Source organism: Cryptomeria japonica, chromosome 5, assembly GCF_030272615.1.
Source record: "Cryptomeria japonica chromosome 5, Sugi_1.0, whole genome shotgun sequence".
Taxonomy (NCBI): domain Eukaryota; kingdom Viridiplantae; phylum Streptophyta; class Pinopsida; order Cupressales; family Cupressaceae; genus Cryptomeria; species Cryptomeria japonica.
The window spans coordinates 522,329,551-522,337,654 of record NC_081409.1 but is presented as its reverse complement, the minus strand read 5'-3'; positions in this window follow the sequence as shown (position 1 = coordinate 522,337,654).

Sequence of the window (8,104 nt, the reverse complement as noted above, 5' to 3'; positions counted from 1 at the left end):
TTTAAATAGGACCCTATCGTATGGATGATTTGGTGTTCCTGTATCAGTCCTCGAATTTCGAGTTGATTGTTGAATTGTGATGTTGTCATAGTTGGTCATATCCTCGTTGTGTGAGTCGAATAATGATTCGTGGTTAACCTTAGTTGTCAGGTCTCTAGTTAGAGTACCGTCAGTAAGTGATTACCTTTGAGTCGTGTTTGACCAGATGAATGTTTCTCTCTTCTTGAACTCCATTCGTCTGACCATGTGTATTCCTTGGTTTGAGTTCGTCTGAGTTGGTCTAGTGTCGTATGGGAAAGTGGCTTTCGACTAGGGGCCGCGCCCAAAGTGGCTGCTGGATAACCCGTCGGAAGTGAGTCTAATAAGTGATAACCTAAGTAGATTAGAATATAATCTTTAATTAAGATAATTGTGCCTCACACATGAGACGAGTGCTATCATAGATTCGACATGCCGTGAGAAGGCCTGAAATGGCAAACTACCTTCCTTGTCATCACGAGAGGATGTGTGGGTCCACATGAGGCTTGGATGGGCCGGAAGTTCGGATTAGGTTGCCAGGGTTACCAGTGTATGGGCTGGGACCTATGAAGACTTGCCATGGTATCCATACCAGGTTGTGTGATGACACTTGTCCCTGCGTTCGCTAGTGTGTTGTCGTGTTGTCCTTTGTGAGTCGTCCTTTCGTCTCTGCCCTTGTGAGTTTCGGTTTCATGTTAGACCCTTGGGTGGTGATGGTTCAGTTTTATGGATGCTCTCATGGACTCCTATGTTATTAGCTTAGATTATGTTCGGCTGGATCCTGTTCTTTTTAAGGATCGTTTTTGTATTATTGACCGATGCGGTCGTTGTACATTGTTTATGTATCGCCTTGATGGCTGGATTGTATGGTGTAACCTCTTGTACTCTTAACCTTATTATTTATCCGAGGGGGTCTCGCAGTTGAGCAGACCCGGAGATGTAGCCCTTTAGGGGTGAACTCCGAGATCATTATGGTGTTATGTGGTGTATTCTCTTATGTCTCTTTATTCAACTTTTTCATGTATGATTAATCTATGTAGAATGGTTAAGTGGATAATTGGAATTAGCTATAAATGTTTATATTCAGTTCTTCCTTGAATGCCATGTGGATCGAATGCATAATTGATTGAGATGCGATTTATCGTAATGCATGTGTGAAATCGTCCTTTTAATGCAATAAGTGGGAATATGGAATAATGTAACTTAGAGTAATGAATTATACTCAGTTGTTGTTAAGAAATTAAATATGCTTGGAAAGATCTCGGGCTATGATGAAATCCTAATGTATTAGATTGTTAGATGTATAGTTTGTAATTTTAAATTGAAAGCTTGAATGAGGTTGATGAATGGAACTTAATGGATGAATCTTTGTTATGATTTATATTTCCGTCTTGTGAAGAAATTATCCTGATTGTGAATTATCTCGTTATTAAGATATTCAGCTTAATGGATTAATTGTGTGAGCTAAGTGTATTGTGAAAATTTAAGTAATCTCGTTGGGAAACTCTTTAGGAGTTAGTTGAAGTCTTCCGCTATGTAATCTGAATCTTGTTATCTTGTTGCATCTTATGTGTTGTAACTTTTAAAAAAAAAATAAAAAAATTGCACTCTATTCTTGTTATTTTAGCTTATCCCTTCGGGGTTTCCTGGCGGGGCATTACATTTGGTATCAGAGCCCATGTTGCAAACATTGGGATCTCTGGTGTCGCGTGTGCCCTCTCTATTTGTGTGAGGTGTATCGACCTTATGTGTATGCTTGTCCTCCTTTTGCATGTGAGTGATTGAGCAGATCTTGACTGGTGTGTAATGTGTGTGTTCGCACCTTGTTTTCGCCTTCTCGATGTTGGCATTTGAGTGCTTATATGTGCATTGTTTGTTTATTGATGTTTTGGTCTACGATTACTATTATTTGGAAAGAGAGTCGTATGTACCCTTCCTTAAAGAGCGTTGTACTCTTTAGACTAATCCGTTTGGATTGGTCCGTGCTTGTCTTGAATCTGAAAGTGCGAATTGTGTTTGTTTAAAGACTATATTATAGCTTAATGATGTCCACTTGAAGGACTTGTATGGCAAATTATTGAATGCTTATTTTGTAGAAAATTGAATGATGATCACCATTCCTCTCTCTCTTTCTGGAAATTGAAATGATTAGGATATGTGTAATTATCTCTGATTTGAGTTTCTTGGTTGCAAAAGAGAAAAGGTTGTGATTCCTTGTACCCTTGTGTGAGCCTTATGTCGTCTATGCTTTTAGATCATTAAAGGGCTATGGGTTTAAAAATTTATTTTGGGTGATGGGAGAAAACTGTATGAGTATGTTTAAAGAATTCTCCATGTGTATGTTGTAGGAGTAGCATGATTAAATTCTACCTTAGCAAGGTGCATTTTATGCGAATAGATGAATTATGTGAAACTGCTTGGTTTGTAGAAGTGTTAAAAGGAGCATGTTATTGTAGCTTCGAGAGAGTATTAATGTGTTCCCTGAAGGATGGTTTTATGTGTTTCTGAAAGATTGCCTTATTTGTCTCATTAAACCAAGTTGATTGAAGATTTATTTTAGCAAATGCTCCATTGAACTTGCTTTTGGGTATGTGTAATTACCTTAATGTGTTTAGAAAGTGCAAATGAAAAGCTTGTTTGACGTGTATGCATTAATATGTTCTATTTGGTTAATAGCTTTTTCCTTATCTTTGATCGTAATGTGATCTTTTCTAATAGGTTGCAATTATGACATGTGTCTGAATTGTATTATTTTAAGTGAGTGTTCTTATGAGGTCTTGCATTATCGAAAAGATTGCCTCTCTTGATCTCTGCTTTGTTTGTAAACTAGAACCTCCTGTTGCAACCATAACTATTGGAAATGTTTTTGTTAGACTGATTGTCATCCTTCTAAACGGTAGCGAAATGAAAACCATGTAATTAAATGATAGGCTTATAGTGAGAAAATGCATAATGTAGCGTGATCTGTTGATCTTGCGTTTTTGTAGGAAATGGTTTGGTTATCAAACTCTTTTTCCCTTCTCCTTGCCTAATCATAAGAATTTTAGAAACGTTATTAAAGAGTGCATTGATTTAAATAGAATGTTTGTAAAACATGTGAAATCGTGTGTTTGTTCTGGCTTCATAGTGATAGATGAAAGTCTTAAGCTTTAGAAATGAATTTGCTTAGCTAGTAATTTAATTATGAATGCTTAGTGAAATTTGATAAAGCTATAGGAATGATGTTATTTCCTTATGTAATTGTGAATTGTAATAATTTCAGTACTTGAATCTAGAGTAAACTTGATCCAGTTAATTATGTAAAAAGCGTAATTGGAATCTTCCTTGTATAGATGTTAGCGTACTGAAAGGTACTCCCCGTAATGTGACTAAACCAGTGCTGGTGTAATTGTGTGTATTGTAAGAAACCAGTGCGTATTCTATGTGCCCATGGATTGGTGAAGTAATCAACCATGGAGAATATGTTGTTTATGAGTATGGGAAACCATACTGTTTACGTGATGTTGCTTATTTGTTTCCCTACTGAGTACCAAACCTCGGGTTGTGGGTAACTCGGTATGTTAAGGGGTAGTATTCGAAGCGACCGTTCCTTGAATAGTATGGATTGGCGTGCGAGTAATGTCGACGCGAAGCGACTTTAGCTTCTCTACTTCGAGGAATGATATAGTTGTACTACTAAACTATATCAAGGTGTACTCAATACTTTCCCTTTGATGAATCTATTTATAGGTTTATGTGTGTCAACCTATTCTCTTCCTTATCTGAGCATATAGATGGTAGTTTTTGTGCATATTGTTGGATTCTATTTGAGTATCTGTTGCCTTGTCTTCTTGAGAGGCGTGTTATTATTCTTACATAAGTTGCCAACTGGCCTGTGTTGGTAGACTTGTGGGTAGACCATAGTCATGTATACCTCTGACTTACGGCGAGTATCCTTCTAGATACGTCGCTATGCGGGATGTGGCTTGCGCGTGCTTTTTCCGCGAGGTGCACTACCATGCGGGATACGTCCATTGTGTGTTTTCTCCACTTGGGGTATTGCCATGCCACGTGATGACGTGATGCGGGGTGATGTCGAGGTGCATACCGCCATGCCATGTGGTTAGTGTGACTATGTCGCACCACATGATGAGCTACTGCAATAGCTAGTCAGTTGTTCCTTCCTTCCTCGTGGGTGGCTAGATGCTAGTCACACAGTGCTGTTATGTGCAGTTGTGATATTCTTTATATTTCTTTGGGGATCAACAATTTATTTTACCTTGACTTTGAAGGTTTAGCCACGATCTTGTGATCTTTTGCACTTTGATTTGGTGTTGAAATTCCGGATTATTTTCTTACCTTATTGTTGGAATTGATGATTTATTATCTTTATTCATCTGTACTTTGGTGGCTAAACTGGTTTATCATTATTGTTTTCGGATGCTGGTCTTGTGTCGAAATGTGAAATTCCTCTCCAAGGACGTATGATATGGAATTGGTAGAGTGTGTGCGAGGAAGTTGATATAGGGAACCGTGAGGATAGGGGGTATGTGAGGCTGTGACGCAGCTAGTACCCACTACCTACCTATGTGTGGTGACTATCTCTTGGAGGCTAACCACCTTGCACAACAAGGGATATTCACAAAGGTCTTGTATGGAAGGTAGCACCGCTAAGGTGTGCCTAGCACCATCGAGCCCTTGAGTGAGATATTGGATATTTATGATCATATCGTGGTTCTGAGATCAGGCATAGAGATGCTGATCGTGCATGTTACATTTGACCGAGCATTAGACATGCTCACATGTGGCCTTTTATATTATGCATTTCAGTTATGTGGATGGTTATTGCTTGTATCATGGAGTAAATTGTGTTAACTTGTCACTATGTTATGGGACATAGTCTTTGGAAAGGTTTTCTTATGCCTGGCAAGTGTGATTAATTGAGTTATTTATGTTGCTCGTATTTCATGAAAGTTAATTTGGTTGTAGAGATTGATATTTTGAGCTAGTTCTATGATTTAAAGTTTATGATTAAGATGGATTGGTAAAGGAAATTGATCATGATGGCATGTTTCTGTCATTTTTGATCGAGGATTATGGTAAGAGTTGTTTACCTCTTTGTAATGCTTTAATTTGGTGTTATGAAAGGAAGGAATTTCCTGTTTCTCTGCTATGATTGTGGATGATTCCTAGAATATTTTTAAGGAATGTATGGTTTTAGATGTATCTTGCCATTTGATAATGGCGTTTGTAAAAGATTTAGCAATAATATTTCATTTGATTATGGAAAGATTTCTATGTGCAATTTGATCTTTGTTGAATGAGTTTCAGGGCTGATGCGTACGACGTGTTCTTCATCTAGCCTTACGACTTCCAGGAGTAAGTCGGAACCTAGGGGGGGAGAATGTAGTACCCCTACCGTAATCGATCTCTAACCTTGGTTTAATCTGGATTAGTTTATCGTAATATTATGATTAGTGTCAGATATTTGATTTTACGCATAGCTATTGATGTGGTTCTCACACTAGTTGTATGCAGGATATTCAGTGTACCTATTTCGTGATTTTAGTATCGGACTAACGCATTCATTAAGTTATTATATATGTATGCATGTATGATCGTTGGTTGCAGGAGATTTCAGGTACGAAGTCGCATGAGTGCGAGGTTCGTCATCACCTGGTTTTGCAGGTTTGAGCATACCTTTTTAATCCTTAGAGTTGGATTAGGTGGTCGTAAGACCTTATTCGGCCTTAGTCGTGCTCAAGTGAGCATCGTCAGTCGTCGTCGGTGATCCCTGTTTGTTGGGTTTGCAAGTCGTCTGTTTGGTTGACTTTCTCGATTTGCGTGCTTGGTGTGCATGATTAAATTGATTATTTAGTCTTTAGTAATTGTCTTGATTAAATATGCGTTCGTGCATTGATGATTAATGGATTTAATTAATCGGGTATTCGTTATGCGATTTTCGTTGTTAATAAATTGCCTATTTTAAATTGGAAGTAAAATTGAATTAAATGACTATTTTGAATATGTAATGCATTTTATTTATGCTGTTGAAAAAGGAAGTTTTGTATGTTATCGCAATAGAATTTAATTGTATTCTGTGGCTTCTGATATTGAAAGGTTAAATTTAATTGATTGAAGAAGTCGATTTTTAATTGGAAAAGCAAGTTATATTGTTGATATTGTTGAAAAGGATTAATTTTATGAATTATTTTGTAAATAAAAGTTTTTATTCCAAAAATGGAATTTTTGGGTCAACTCCTCCATATTACCCAAATTTGGGGAAATTGGGAGGATGAACAATTTTGGAGAAGATTTTGGGGAATCTGACAGGTGGGCTCTCCCTCAGCCATACCAGGATTGCGAATTGAGGTAGGATTCTGAATTGGTTGTTGAAAATCAATTTGATTGTTCATATGAATTTGGCTGGAAAATTTGGTTTTGAGTTTTTGGTTTTGAGATGCTGGTTATTCCTCCTTGATTTTGGGCGTTTGAAACCCTTGGGCTTTTGTAGAGAATGAGAAAACCCTACATGAAAACATGATATCAATCTTATTTTGTTTAATTCGAATTTAAATTGAATCGAAATTTATTTCAATTCTGTGATGGACGTTTTGCTTCATAGCTCGAACTGTGTTTTGAAAATAAGGAAATTTATATGTTTTTTTATTGATCTGGGCGTTCATTTTAGTTCGGACTGTGTTATATGCTTATTATCAAACTGGGCGTTGTTTTTCTTCTTTTCGGGCGAACTGTGTGTTCGAATTAAAAATTTAAAACGAAATTGGTTCTTTTGGACTGTGCGTTTAATTGTTTTGGGGCAACCAGGCGTTATGGAGTTTTTGTTTAAAACCATTGTTGGGGTTGGAGGGCGGGGAACGGAGCTCCCCCGCTCCTCCTCCCCTCTCCCCCCCGCACATCGCCCCTTTCTACCTCTCATTCCCCCCTGTTAGCTTTCCCCCCCCGCTCGCTGGTGCAAGGCTTGGGCCGCGGCACTGCGCTGGCCGCAGGTCCGCGGTGGCCGCAGGGCGCCGCGGAGCCTGCGGGCACCGCAGTGGCGCCGCCCGCATGGGCTCCCCTGCTGTGTGGTGTTGGATGGCGTTAGGGTTAGGGAACGGCCCGCCCTCGCCTCCATCCTCTTTTTTTTTAACGCGTTTTGATTTGTGGGTTAAATCGTAGTTTATTAAAAATCGTTTTTTTAATGTATTTCTTTTTAGTATTAAAAAAAAAAGGGGCATATGATACTTTATATCATTTTAGTGAAAGTTATTTAATGATTAGCGTTATTTAAATTTTTAATTATGAATGAGGTAGCATTAACCTGATAAGAGTGGATTGGATATTGATTAACCTTATAAGGGAGTTTTTAGGCTAATTGTTATTTAACGTCATTTTGTGACGTATGCCCTCTTCCTAATTAAGTTTACAACTGTTATTTTGCAAATGAATTTTGTTCTTTATATTCTGATTGATCTTGGAGTAATAAGTCTAGATCTTACCTTCTAGCTAATTAGAGCATGTGGCTGTTTGATGTAGTAATGTTTAAAAATAATAGAGAATAATATTTTATTGGAAATCGTTGGAATACGATGTGAATTCTACTTGATGATGTTTGTTGGAAATTAAATATCTTATTTTAGTGTTTAATGGTTGTCTGAGATTCCGTAATATGAATTGGTTAAGACTCTTTATGGCTTAATTTGCCTGTTCGATGTTTTGAACCGTAGGGGTTAGAAAACCAAGAACATCTTAACCCTTGATGAGATAGATAACTGTAATCGGATTTAGATCTTGTAGAAAACTTGATCGTCTGTAATGATTAAATCAATTTAAGGAATATTGTCTTTTCTGATTATTGTCTTGCGAGTTTAATTATTGTATTCGCTTTAATTATGAAACGACATGTTTTGCTTTGTTTAAATACGACCCTATTGTATGGATGATTTGGTGTTCCTGTATCAGTCCTCGAATTCCGAGTTGATTGTTGAATTGTGATGTTGTCATAGTTGGTCATATCCTCGTTGTGTGAGTCGAATAATGATTCGTGGTTAACCTTAGTTGTCAGGTCTCTAGTTAGAGTACCGTCAGTAAGTGATTACCTTTGAGT